The 14,645-nt window shown below is 48.1% G+C and overlaps 1 long non-coding RNA gene across 2 annotated transcripts in view; it reads left to right on the top strand.

Moving 5' to 3' along the window:
* Positions 1–288: 288 nt before the first annotated feature.
* Positions 289–14,645, top strand: part of LOC137652385 (uncharacterized) — a 77,979-nt gene continuing 63,622 nt past the window's right edge. The window contains exon 1 of one of the 2 annotated variants that reach the window (XR_011046267.1): positions 289–571. This is a non-coding gene — a long non-coding RNA (uncharacterized lncRNA). The remainder of the gene's footprint in view (positions 572–14,645) is intronic. The other variant, XR_011046266.1, reaches the window with a different exon arrangement.

Genomic DNA, 14,645 nt, shown 5'->3' with positions numbered 1-14,645 from the left:
AAAAAATTAAGTGAATTATAGTATTTCATTCCTTCTGTCAATTACAATTCAGTTAAATAACAATAGATATGCATCAATAATTATCATATGCAAAGCTCATGCCTGATTTTTTTTTTTTTTTCATATTTTAGACTTAGTATCGATATTTGATTCTTAACGAGTGCTTGAAAATTAATATAATACGTAATTCATAAGAATTTTTATAACTTAAGGTTTTATCCTTTTAGAATTTCTTCCAGTAAAAACATATCAGAATAATCAGAGCCTGAAATTAATTTACAAGCAAGTTCCCACAATAGTTCAGAAGGTGTCATGTCCCTTTAAATCGTCTATTTCAAGGGATCCAGGTTGACAAATTGGCCGAAAATAAAGGCCGTAGCGAATGAGCAATAACACAGCAGTTCAGTTGAAAGATCCTTTCTCCATAGAAGAGCCAAAACGTCCTGCAATCCTTGGCCTGACTGACTCCAAACAGATGGAATTGGCATTGCTCAGCGAACTTCAGCCTGTCAGGAGCATTAAAATTTGAGCATCGTCAGCTTCAGTCGTGGAAACATCACCGAAGATTGAGGTAATAAAATGATAGTAGACCTACTCTTAACTCATGTTGATATATCAATAGTCCGGAATTACATTCTGTGGCTACCATTCACTTGAGGTTATTCTAGGATAGCTTATATATAACAATCAAAACCTTGCCATAGGCTAATACTGTACCTCATAGGGGGTTAGGCTAATACTCTAGGCCTAGTCTTATATTTAAACTTGTACTTGACGTGGGGGTAAAATTATAGATAATTTTCAACAGAAAAACAACTTTATTTACAGTAAGTATTGTTTTCAACGAATTTGACCTTTATATCCACCACAAGTTAACCTTTCTCCCTTTATCCCCCCCTTCCCGACTGACACAAGTGGGAACCTGGGACTTAGGGTGGGTGAAAACAGGAAAACAATGATTATTTAATACAGCCCACCTAACCTAACCTAGTAGTTCCCAGGTCACAGACCTAACCAACAGGCCCCCAGACTCCCTTTCCCAGGTCACAGACCTAGCAGGGGCAACCCCCTAAACCCCTTCTCAGGTCACTGACCTACTTGGTGGGCAAGGCCCATGAACCCTCTTACCTAGGTCACAAAGTATGTATAAACAATCAAACAAGAGCATGTGGTTTATAACATATTTTGTATAATCTTTTGTGGATTTATTATGAGTCCCAGAGAAGAAAATGTTAGATTTACCATTATTTAGTAATTTAGCTGTAAATTTTCCCTATGGTTTTGGGTGGGGATATATTAGGGTATATCTTAAGAACTATTTACTTGCAATGGAAATGATAATAATTTATAGAGAGAACGGGAGTCTTTCTATATTAAACTCCATTCCTTGATTAGTAAACCTTTTTCCGTGTTTTTCTATAATAATACCTGTTGGAGATGGACTAATCTTCATATTTGTATTTGAGGTTGAAGGAAAGGCTGATCCCCATGGGCTTTTTATTTCTCTTAGTTTTTACAATAGTTGGATACATGATGAAATGACTGACACCCTTTGCAAGGGAGAAATTAGCTTTTCACCGCATAACTAGGGGAGCAACAACTTTCTCCTCTCGATTTATCACAGTCGTCTCGAATAATGCACTTTGAGCTCACAATTACGCCCTTGTTTACCTTTACACACTGAGGTACGACCCCTTGATCCTGGACACAACTACTGTACAGTAGGTTACCCCCTTTGTTTACGCTCACAGGTACGACCCCTTGATCCTGGACACAACTACTGTACAGTAGGTTACCCCCTTTGTTTACGCTCACAGGTACGACCCCTTGATCCTGGACACAACTACTGTACAGTAGGTTATTCCCTTTGTTTACGCTTCCCTTATACACCCATGTATGCGCACTCGACCCTAAAGAATCTCAATTTCGAGTGGTTAACTTAACATCTTGGTGAGATGAAAACCAATGCGTTTATTCAGTCCATAATTATTAAGGGAACTACCCTTTAGTTAAATGAAGGATTCATGCCATTACAGTAATGCTGAAGAATTTGAAGAAGAGGTTTCCATAAAGCTTTGACACCATCTAAGACTTCAAAGGTACTTTTCACCTAACTGTATATTCCAAACAGGAAGTACTCAATACAGCATAGTGTGACAATGCTAAAACAGCAAGACATGATGCAAATTTTGCATGTCATTATGTAGCCTGGGTATAGAGCATCATGTTTTTAAAGATGACGAATGGAGATATGACTTGAAATGAGTTTTTAAAAATGACCTTTGTTCCGTAACCGAAATACAAACCACGCTATTTACAGAGGGTTTACCTTTTAGCGCAGCTGAAATGACGAGCCAATAGTTTTAACGAGGGTTAATTACCCCCGCGCTAGTTAGCGGGGGTTGGGGAAGGGTAGCTTGCTACCCCTCCCCCCTCCACACACCGGTGACTTGCTTCACTTCACTTTTGGCTCGGCGGTGATCAGACGTTTCTGCTCATCGTCCTCGTGACAGCCTTTAATTTTCTGCTTTTTCTTTTCATCGTGTGTGTTGGTTGGAAGTTGACCTTCATTATTATTTCCTTTACAATGCGTACATGCCCTGGATCCGCTCACCCTCTGTCCTCAATGTCGGGGCCGACGGTGTGACCAGGAGAACATGTGCCATGAGTGCAGGGAGTGGTCTGCCTCCCAGTCGGCATAAGAAGAAGTCCAAGAGAGACTGTTCTCCTTCGGGGTTAGCCTTGAAGGAGGAAGGTTCTCGGGACTCTTCTTCCGCCGCCCAAACCTCCTCCGAAGCTCCCCCTCGTCCCCCTCCTAAGGAGAGTAGGCCGAGTGGGAGCGCAGGCCCTTGTTCTGTTTCGCGACCTTGGGTGGGGAGAAAGGGCGTCACCTCCCATAGCGAGGCGGTTCCCCCTCCTCCTCCGGGGGAGGTTATTGATAATCCCTTAACCAATGATGATCTTTTACAGATTTGGTCGTCCCTGGGGCTTAAGGGCTTGCCCTCCAGGGTCGCTTTTATTGACCTTGTCTCGTTGGGGGCCGCTGTTAAGCAGTCGCCGGCGGTAGCAGAGGTAGACCTTCTGTCTATTGTCGACGTCGTGGTGACAGAGGCCTCCGACGTGGCTAGGCAATCCGCCGCAGGTGCTGTTGCGGATTATGGTGCTAAAGGCTCTCCTCCCCCTTCCGTACATCCTTCGAAGGGGGAAGTGAGTCCTTCGGTCTCTGCTGCTGCTCAGCTTCCTTCTGAGAGAAGTGCTTTGACAGAGACTCCCCTTCGGAGGACCGATGGTCCCGACGATCTTCCCCGAGGCCGCCTCCGCCGTAAGGCTCACCGTCTGCTACGCCGCAAGGGCCTCCCTTCCCCTTACAGGGGAACTAAGAGGCGCCTTTTTCGGTCTTCATCCTCCGAGGGGGACTCTCCTCGTCAGCCTCAACCTACAGCTCCGTCTTCCTTGAACCTCTCTGCTGACCGTTCACCATCTCCTGCCAGATCTTCGCCTTCTGGAGAACTCGTCACCCGACGGGCAACGGTCCCTTCGGGGCTAAGGGATCCTTCCCTTCCTTGAGCAGTGCTATCGCACAGGCGCTCTCCTGCTCGCCGACGCTTACCTGCTCGTCGGCTCTCTCCTGATGTTCGCCCTCCTCTCCAGCGCTCTCCTGCTCGTCCGCTCTCTTCTGAGCGTCAGCGCTCATTTGAGGACCATCGCCCTACGGTCTCTGACCATCCTATAGTTCCTGCTGAGCTCCCTGCTCACCATCTGCCTGGTCCTGTGGCTACGCAACATCGTGCTGCGCGTGTGTCAAAAACACATGTTCGCCAACGCGCCAGCGATCTTCCAGTGCCTGCTCGTGAACGCGCCGCACCACCTGCCACGCCACCTGCCGCGCCACCTGTCCTTTCACATGACATGCGTCGACCTTCTGCTCGCCAGCAATCTCCGGCTCGCCAGCGATCACCTACGCGCCAGCGATCACCTATGCGCCAGCGATCACCTCCTCGCCAGCGTTCACCTGCTTGCCAGCGCGCACAGGCGATCTTAGTATCGCCTATTCAACAGCGACAGCCGGTGTGCCAACGTTCTCCAACGCTCCTGAAGGAACATGGTTCGCCAGCTACTAGCTCGCCATCACGCGATCACCCTCCTGCGCATGCTGCTCGCCATCGCTCGCCATCACGCGATCGCCCTCCTGCGCATGCTGATCGCCATCGCTCCCCATCGCTCGATCACTCACCTGCGCATGCTGCTCGCCATCGCTCGCCATTGCGCGGTCATTGACCTGCGCATGCTGCTCGCCATCGCTCGCCAACGCGTCGACATGCCACATCGCGCCATCGCCAACCTGCGCGACCGCGCTCACCAGCTCATCATCGATCGCCTGTGGATCTACATCACCAGCGGTCTTCCTCACCCACGCGGCAGCGCGTTTCCTCGCCGTCGCGCCAACGCTTGCGTTCGTCGCCTCGGACACGCGTTAATTCACCTGCCCACACTCGCCTGCGCGCCCGCGCAATCATCCACCTGCGCACCCGCGCGACCATTTGCCCTTGCGCAACCATCGTTCGCGGCGAATTCCGCAGCCGGTGGTAGCAGCAGGAACGCGTGCTCCTAGACGGCGCTCGGGATCACCTCCACCCAAACACAGGTTGGTAGTGCAGGACGAGGAGAGGTTAGTACATCATTCTTCCCCACCTTCTTTTCAGACAGGTACCGTGGTGTCCACTCCAAAGGATCGCCCGATCCCTTTCCCTTTAGCGAGGATTTTGGACTCTGTGTCCTTGGAGCAACAGACTTGGTTTGGTCCTCTGGCACGGGCGTTAGTGAGGGTTATGAAACCAGCACTCGCCAGCCAGGGTAACAAACCAACGGCTGTCTCTCCTACGCTGAAGAGAAAGAGAGGAGTGGACTTCGTGGTGACTTCCCCCAGGGCGAAGTTGGTTCCCAAGAGGTCGGTCGCGAAGGTCCCTTCTCCTGCACGAGTGCTCTCTCCTTCTCCTGTGGACGAGGCCTTTCCGTCCTCAGGTGAGTCCAGTGGGGTGTTAGTCTTCCCCTCGGCACCAGGGGGGGAGACTTTGCTTCATGCAGGAGAATCGTCTCGTGAGGAAGGGGCCCCTCGAACCTCGTTGTTGGGATCCTGTATCCCTCCCAGGAGGGAATCCAAGGACTCCAAGACCGTCCCTAAACCCTCTGCAAGGATTCGTCAGGAACCCACGACTACCCGGGGGAATGTCCACGTGTCACCCCAGGAAGAGATCCCTGGGGCAGGAGACTTAGCTGCCAGCCCGCAGGGAGGAGAACAGCAAGAATCCGAACATGCCTTCTGGCAGGACCTAAGCCTGATAAGGCAACTTAACGGGCTTATGGATCCAGTCATCGCCCCCCGTGAAGGCAAAGACACGATTTTGGATGAAGTGTTTGACGTTCGGAAGGCCCCTAAGACCAGTGCGGCTCTGCCCTGGTCTCGGGGGCTGAAGAGTGCCAGGGCTAGGGCCAACGCTCAGCTCGCACTTCTTGCCTCCTCCAGTCGTTCCACTGCCGGGAACAAGCTCACCCCTCCTCCTCGTCTTCAGCAGAGGAGGTATTTCGAGATCCTGAGTGAGCACAACCTCGCTCTTCCTCTCCATCACTCTGTGGAGGAGCTGGCGAAGGGAGTTCCCCTTGAGAAACTCTCTGCCCGGCAGGTGTCGTTCTCGGCGGCAGAGATCCTTAGCCACGAGAAGGTCGCTAAGTGTGCCATGCAGGCCACTTCGTGGCTGGACTTTTGGCTAGGATCTCTGGGCATCCTCTTGCGATCGGAGGACTTGTCCAAGGAGACCAATAGGAAGGCCTTAGAGACCTTGCTCTCGGGCACCCGCTCAATCGAGTTTTGGCGCACCAGGTTAACACCCTGTGGGCCAACTCGGTGTTGAAGCGTCGCGATGCTGTGTCCGAGAGATTCCATCCGAAGGTCCCTGCCGTGGATGTGTGTAGGCTCCGACATGCTTCCCTTCTGGGGGAGAACCTGTTTGAGCCTCAAGACATGGAGCGAACGGCTGAGAGGTGGAGGAAATCCAGCACGAACTCCCTCCTCCATAGGGCCCTTACAACTCGGCCCTATAAGCCTCCAGCCCCGCCACAACAGCAGCAACAGCCTTGTAAGGCTCCAAAACAGGCACCGGCAGCTAAGAAGGTGGTGTCTAAGCCCCAGCCCTTTCCAGCCAAGGTCAAGAGGGGCGGTAAGTCCTCCAGGGGAGGCAAGACTCCCAGGGGTGGTGGTCGCAGCCGCAAGCCCTAGGGATGGCAGTCCCCCTGCATGTCCACCTGTTGGGGGATGCCTTCAGCGTTGCGTCCGCAGGTGGCAGCAACACGGGGCCGATGCTTGGACGGTCTCAGTGATCGGCCAAGGCTATCGCGTCCGGTTCACAACATCTCAACCTCCCCTGACAGCGAATCCAGTGTCGTTGAGCTCCTATGCCACGGGATCGGCAAAGGGGCTGGCCCTTCAGGCCGAAGTCGAGACCATGCTCGAGAAGGGTGCTCTCCAGGAGGTCGTGGACGGCTCCCCAGGCTTCTTCAGTCGACTCCTTCTTGTAGAGAAGGCTACTGGAGGCTGGAGACCCGTCATCGATCTCTCAGCTCTGAACAGGTTTGTCAAACAAACCCGGTTCAGCATGGAGACAGCAGACATGGTCAGACTTACGGTGAGACCACAAGACTTCATGTGCACACTGGATCTAAAGGACGCGTATTTCCAGATCCCAATCCATCCGTCTTCCAGGAAGTACCTGAGATTTTGCCTAGACAACAAGATCTACCAGTTCAAGGTGCTGTGTTTCGGTCTCTCCACAGCTCCTCAGGTGTTCACCAGAGTGTTCACCCTGATTTCATCTTGGGTGCACAGGAACGGCATTCGTCTCCTTCGTTACCTGGACGATTGGCTGATCCTAGCAGACTCGGAGTCGACCCTTCTTCGGCACCGAGACAGGCTTCTGGATCTTTGCCAGGATCTGGGGATCGTGGTAAACCTCGAGAAGTCCTCTCTACAGCCGTCCCAACGACTGGTTTATCTAGGCATGCTAATAGACACCAACCTCCACAAAGCCTTTCCATCAGACGACCGGATAGCAAGACTGAGGAGGGTGGCGGAACCCTTCCTCAGGCGAAAAGAACTCCCCGCCCAATCGTGGTTGCGTCTCTTAGGCCACCTATCCTCCCTGGCCCGTCTGGTTCCAAACAGCCGCCTCAGGATGAGATCCCTTCAATGGCGGCTCAGTCCCGGTGGAATCAAGGATCCAATTCCCCGGACATTCTGATCCCTATGGGGTCTCTGGAACAGACGGACTTGCGGTGGTGGCTGGTCAACGAGAACCTGCGGAAGGGAGTGAGTCTTCTCGTCCTCCCCCCCGGAATTGACTCTGTTTTCGGACGCGTCAAAAGAAGGGTGGGGGGCCGCACGTTCTGAACCAGAGGGCCTCAGGCCTTTGGTCTGAATCAGAAAAGTGCCTCACATCAACCTGCTAGAATTGAAGGCCGTCTTTCTGGCTCTTCAGCAGGTCCAACGGTCCCTGGCGGGTCACTCCGTGGTGGTGATGAGCGACAACACCACGGTAGTGGCTTATATCAACAAGCAGGGAGGCACTTTTTCGCAACAGCTATCCCATCTTGCAGTAGAGACTCTGAGGTGGACCAAAACCCACTCGATAACACTATCAGCTCGCTTCATTCCTGGCAAGAGGAATGTGCTCGCCGACAGTCTGAGCAGGGCTTCGCAGATAGTGAGTACCGAGTGGTCTTTGGATCCTCAGATAGCCAACAAAGTCCTGACTTTGTGGGGTTCCCCGACTGTGGACTTGTTCGCGACAGCCTTGAACTTCAAGCTGCCCCTGTACTGCTCCCCAGTCCCGGACCCCAAGGCACTCTGGCAAGATGCCTCCCAGCAACGGTGGGACAACATCGACGTGTACACCTTCCCACCGTTCTGTCTGATGAGAAGGGTGCTCAACAGGACCAGACTATCGGTCAACTGTTCGATGACTCTGGTAGCTCCGCTATGGCATCACGCGGAATGGTTTCTGGACCTTCTGCAGCTCCTGACGGAACTCACGAGGGAGCTTCCTCCACGACACGAGCTTCTCAGACAACCCCACTCCGGCGTCCCTCACAGGGCCGTAGCCTCGCTTCGGCTTCACGCCTGGAGACTATCCAGCGTCTCCTCGCGGAGAGAGGCTTTTCGCAACAGGTTGCGGAGAGAATGTCTCGGCACCTGCGAAGATCCTCTGAGGGAGTCTACCAAGCAAAGTGGAGAGTCTTTTGTGGCTGGTGTGGTGGAAGGGGTATCTCTCCACTCGATGCCACTATTCCAGCAATAGCGGACTTCCTTGTTTATCTGCGAGAAGAAATGCGCCTTTCTGTCTCGGCAGTGAAAGGCTATCGCTCAGCCTTAAGCTTGGCCTTCAGATTGAAGGGCGTGGATATTTCTTCATCGCTAGAACTCTCTTTACTCATACGTTGCTATGAGCTTACCTGCCCCCAGTCGGAAGTGAGACCCCCTCCTTGAAACGTGGTTCGAGTCCTCAGGTCTCTTAAGAGACCTCCCTTCGAGCCATTACGCCAGGCCTCCGATCGCCACCTGTCTTGGAAGACGGCTTTCCTACTCGCCTTGGCTTCGGCCAAGGGAGTTAGTGAACTCCATGGTCTCTCGTACAACATCGCCCATTCAAGGGGATGGGGGGAGGTAATGTTCAGGTTCGTCCCTGAGTTTGTTGCCAAGACTCAGAATCCTGGGGTGCCGGATCCTCGGTTCAACTCTTTCAGTATCGCGAGTCCCCGTTCTGTAACAAGTGACCCAGACCAGCTGCTACTATGTCCAGTGAGGTGTCTGAGGCACTACTTGAAGAGAACGGCTGCAGTCCGTCCTCATGTGCGAGCTTTGTTTGTGAGCACAGGCAGGACTAAGAGGAGGGTCACCAGGAACACCATCTCAGCTTGGATTCGAAGGGTTATCCACCATGCCCTGAATCCTAACCCTCCTCCGTCACGTCGCCCTCGGGCCCACGATGTCAGGGGTATTGCTACATCCCTGGCCTTCAAGAGAAACTTCTCTGTGACACAGGTACTTCAAGCTGGGGTCTGGAAGTGTCAAACGACCTTCACAGCCCACTACCTGCAAGACGTGACCCACAGGAGCCTCGATACGTTTTCTATCGGCCCTGTGGTGGCTGCAGAACAGCTGGTCTAACCTCAGGCTCCTTTTTGGACAAGTAGCAGTAGGTTGAGGGCGTTGTTACCCAGTCTTAGTGTGCGTGAATGAAAGAGTATGTCTGACCCTTGCTTCTTTCTTCATTCTCCCCTCTCTTGGGGAAGCAGCATCCTGGTCATGGCATAACTGACCTCGACCTCTGCAGGTAACCCATGCTTTATTTGTGCTCCTAGTATTAAGCTTAATACTGTTGCGTCTCCCATACCCTGACGAGGTGGTATTGGGAACGTCCTATCCTAGAATTCCTATCTGAAGGTCTCAAGGTCAACTTCATAGGACGAGTCACAGTCTCCCTCACACTGCTTATGTAGGCCACTCGGTTCTAGCGATGCTAGGAACTTGTGAGGTACAGGGGCTCCCTCTCTCTAGTGCTGCTCACTGAGGGATCGAGCCCCCGGGCAAGCCGAAGTCAGTAAGGCTGGGGACTTTCCACCCTTCCTAAGGGGTAAGTCACCCTCTGTAAATAGCGTGGTTTGTATTTCGGTTACGGAACAAATGACAAATTCGAAGATAATTTGTATTTTTCCTAACCATACAAACCTTAGCTATTTACACATATGTGCCCGCCATCCCTGACCCCCAAGTCAAGTCCTACCTCTAAGTGAAGTGAAGCAAGTCACTGGTGTGTGGAGGGGGGAGGGGTAGCAAGCTACCCTTCCCCACCCCCCGCTAAATAGCACGGGTTAATTAACCCTCGTTAAAACTATTGGCTCGTCATTTCAGCTGCGCTAAAAGGTAAACCCTCTGTAAATAGCTAAGGTTTGTATGGTTAGGAAAAATCAAATTATCTTCGAATTTGTCATTTTACAACACCCCAACTCTTGAAGAGATCATTCATCAGTTTTGGGGTGCTCATTTCTTCAAGTCAGATAGGTTACTGATTAGTACATCTGGATATAGAGCTCTAAGTTGACCATTATTACTCCATCCTTTGGGAGATATAGATTTTTGAGGTTGCCTTTTGGCTCCATAGTATCACAAGATATCTTTTAGTGGAGAATGTTTGCCATTTTGGAAAAAAATTCCTTGGTGTACAGGCATTGCAGATAGCATAGAAGTGACTGGTGCAAGTGAAGAGCATGTTAATAATCTGTTGAATATGATTAAAGTAGCCAAGGAAGAGGGATTAGTCTTCAGTTTGAACAAATGGTTTATTAAGCAGCTAGAGATTTCATTCTTTGGATCTATCGACTCAATCAGTGGCATACTGTACTGCCAAACCCTACAGGAATTTCTTGGCATTGTAACAATTATGGCATGATTCTCATCATGTCTGTCTATCCATACTTCACAGCTGCAAGAACTCCTTAAGCAGGTACAGTGCATCATGGTCAATTGGACTGCAATCCATGAGGAGGTTTTAAAAATGTAAAGGGGGTCATATATGAGGATATCTCCCTAGTATACTTTGATACAACAGAAAGGGAGCATCATCCAGATGGACAGCTCATTAAATAGATAAGTAGAAGTCTTGATACAATAAAGAAAACCAATAGCAAATTGCTCTGCTGCAAGTTCTCTGTACGAAAATATTGAATGCAAACTACTAGCAGAGGTATACAGCTGCAAGCTGTTTCACACATTAAACCTACACGGTCAGATGTTCTCTGTTCAATGGCCCACAAGACTCTCTAGATGATATAGTTGAGGAGTCTATGGTGCTCCACCAAATTTGAACACGATGTTGTATGGATATTTATCCATATTTATACATAGTTAGAATTAAATACATGCATAAATATAGGCATAATTAATTTAATTCTATTTGAACACGATGTTGTATGGATATTTATCCATATTTATACATAGTTAGAATTAAATACATGCATAAATATAGGCATAATTATTTTAATTCTATTTGAACACGATGTTGTATGGATATTTATCCATATTTATACATAGTTAGAATTAAATACATGCATAAATATAGGCATAATTAATTTAATTCTATTTGAACACGATGTTGTATGGATATTTATCCATATTTATACATAGTTAGAATTAAATACATGCATAAATATAGGCATAGTTACGTTCATAAATATTTTTTTTTTTTTTTTTTTTTTTTTTTTTTTTACACAGGTAAAACAAAAGATTGGCCACCCGTGGTCTGAGTGATCTCCGACTGTACCGGATCTCCGGTAACCATCCCCGGTACAAACAAAGGTCCGTCATAGTGACAACGTGAACCAGAGGAAATCTAATATTAACCTCAATGCTGATCGCCTGTACGATATCCGGTTAAGCCGGAGATTCGATGAAAAAGAAACCGTAATAATGAAACTGTGAAATCCTCATCGGTATCACATTGTTAACTCCGGTTCTGGACGTCTGCTTGATCTCTGTTTGTATGGGAGATCCGGTAGCAAAGGCTAGTCCCCGTGAGATCGTGACCGTCACCGGTACGATAACATTAACCTCAATGAATGTTTGAGTTATCTCCAGCGTAGCCGGAGATTCGATGAAAAAAGGGGCCGGAAAGGTGTAATTGAGATCAAACATGACAAAGGTTCGTGTGCAAAAAGGTCTCAGCCGGAGTCTGAGTGCCGGATTTCACCGTTGCACTCCAAATATCTGACTAGTTCTCACCCAATGAGTATCCATTATAGCGGCGTATAATTCAAGGCGGAGCTAAACATAACTCAAGGCGGAGCTAAGGGTGTCGGTATAAATCGAACCCAATTAATGACTCCTACACCAACGTTCCTACTAATAGTGTTAGCTATATTAACAGTAACCACATCAATAAAACGTGTATAACATTAAACGTACTATCATCAACTCTGATAATAAGAGGAGGCCTGAATAACTCGTGAACGTATAAAAACGGAGAACGGGAAAATCACCTCCCTTACTCGAGCTAATAAACGAGCACCTTATGTTCTCACTCAAGGTTACATAATAAAAGCTAACATCACACAATAATATAAGGAAAGTAAAATAAAACTGATTGTTTTTATTTTATTTTTATTTTTCCTTTTTCTTTTTAATTTTTAGTCATTGTAATAACCAAAAACGAAGAATAACGACAACTTAACCAATAAATAAGGATATAGTCTAAATCGAGCCTTCCTGGGGCGAGTACAAACTAACAGACTAAATCGCAAACGTTTAAATCGCTATTCGGCCAAAACCATTGTTGGCACTATAATATCCAAATGTTTGTATATTTGTAATTTACCTAATGTCTGATAATGACATAAGGATAAATAACTTAAAGCAATCTGCCGACCTGCGAGGGTCGGGGAAGCAGTGACATGCCCTTAAAATAAATATAAACACCAGCCTTAGCTAAAGGCAAGGCAAATATAAGTGTTAAGTGTATGGGCGACCTCCGGTGAAGCCGGAGCGTAATGAGATGTCCTGAATAATGCCGTCTTAGCCAAAGGCAAGGCAAATATAAGTGTGAAGTGTATGGGCGACCTCCGGTGACGCCGGAGGATAATGAGATACTCTGAATAATTCAATTGTGGCTAATAATTCAATTGTGAAGATATAAAAGCCAAGCCGCAGCTAAGGGCTAAGGCTTAGATCATAGCAAATCGTATTTACAAACTCCGGTGAGGCCGGAGGGAGAAGAAAGGTCCTGAATAATTATTGTGAATAAAAACACAATTGTAATAACAATGGCTATTGTGGATATGGCCGTGGCCTGAGACCGCAGTAAGGGCCACCGGAGGGTCGTATCTAAACAATATGAAGCCCGTCCCATGTAGTAAACAATATATAAATATAACAATAGAACGAAAGTCATTGAGAATCCCTCAAGCCGGAGTAGAACTCAAGGCGGAGTGGAAAACGTTCATAAACTACTCCCGAGCCGTAACGGGGAGAGGACGAACACGGACCAAAATAACGCTAACAATTGAAAAGTCACGAAAAATAAATAACTCGTAAGTTATCATCCACCCCGAGGGGGAGAGGTGAGAGAGGGAGAACCCGTTGAACGCACAAAACGGAAAACGGGAAATCCGCTCAACCACCTGAGCAAAGAAAGAAAACGAGATAAAGGGGTAACTCGTGACTGCGAACAGAAAACGGGGACCCCAATCTCTCGCTCTCTTGGACACAAAAACAGGACTAAAAATCACACAACACTATTATAAACGTATAAAATAAAAATGTACATCCATATAACACTACGATCGAAGAATAGCATCTGCTAAAACTTTAAATAAATAGCACAGTCGAGTGACGAACGCCTCGGGCGGTTACTAAACAAAAACAAAGCTAAATCGCTATCTCGTTCGTAGGCTGGACTTACTAGCAAAAAGTACCATGAGCATAAATACACAAAAAATTAAAAATAATAACGGTTCTAAAGGCATAAGGCCAGGGACTTAACCAAGAACCTAAGTGACAGAGTACTAAACGGGCAGATAAAGATGAATTCCCAAACAAGTGAACAAACAATGGCCGCCATGAAAGGCCAGACGGGAATAATAAAACAGACTATACTGGATATAAAACAAAAGCCCGGTACAATAAAATACTGTCAAAACAAACTATGGTACTTAACATTGGAATGTGTGAAGATGGAGCTTCGGACATGACAAAATAAATCCATGACTGTTAAAAACGATCGAGAGCACCACAAATTACACACTATTCTATCAGTCCAAAAAGAAGGATGTAGTTCAGATGGCGCTCGCGTCGTGGCGTGGGTGGTGTGGCGCTGGTGGTTGGCAAGGGCCTTTGTATCGGCCCATCCCTTTGACGAAGGAATTAACTAAATGGAAGACAACCTGTGAATAGTGGATTTCACGCGCCTTTGCTTTATACACGACACCCTAAAGGTGCTCGCGCGAGGGTTGTAACCTCAGCATTCCATGCTTTTATCTTTCTCTGGTATAATTGGAAGGTTTTATCAGAAAAGGTATATAAGAAGGACTCTTTTCACCGGGCGCCACAGGTCTCTCCCCAGAAATAGATTTTTCCTTCGTCAAAATCCCTTTATGAATCCAGAACCTTATGGGCCTCAAATACCAACCCGGTAAGACAATGCTGCTAGCTGATGGACTATCATGTTTGCCGGGATCTGCAGTAACAGGCCAGATTGAGCTCAATTTCCAAATAAACCTAATCCACTTCAGCTATGGTAAGGTGCAAGAGCTTTGGGAGGCAACCGCCAAAGAACCTGACTGGGCCTTTCTGTGTCATAAATATAGTTGAGTTAATGGACAGCTAGAAACAGATCTAAATGTTCTTGAGAACTTATTGGCACTTAAGGATGAATTGTCTAACAAAGAGGAAGTCATTCTAAAGGAAAACCATCAAGTCGTCAACACCAGTGAAGATCATTGAGAAAGCCGAGAGCCTCGTTCGTTATATAGTTGGCGTCACATCTTTGTGTGTCCGTCTTGATGACCCTTTGGTGATGCACTGAACAAGGTTCTCTTTGAAGAAA

Source organism: Palaemon carinicauda, chromosome 13, assembly GCF_036898095.1.
Source record: "Palaemon carinicauda isolate YSFRI2023 chromosome 13, ASM3689809v2, whole genome shotgun sequence".
NCBI classification, from domain to species: Eukaryota; Metazoa; Arthropoda; class Malacostraca; order Decapoda; family Palaemonidae; genus Palaemon; species Palaemon carinicauda.
The sequence above is the reverse complement of the archived record's forward strand: the minus strand, read 5'-3'. Positions and strand labels throughout refer to the sequence as shown.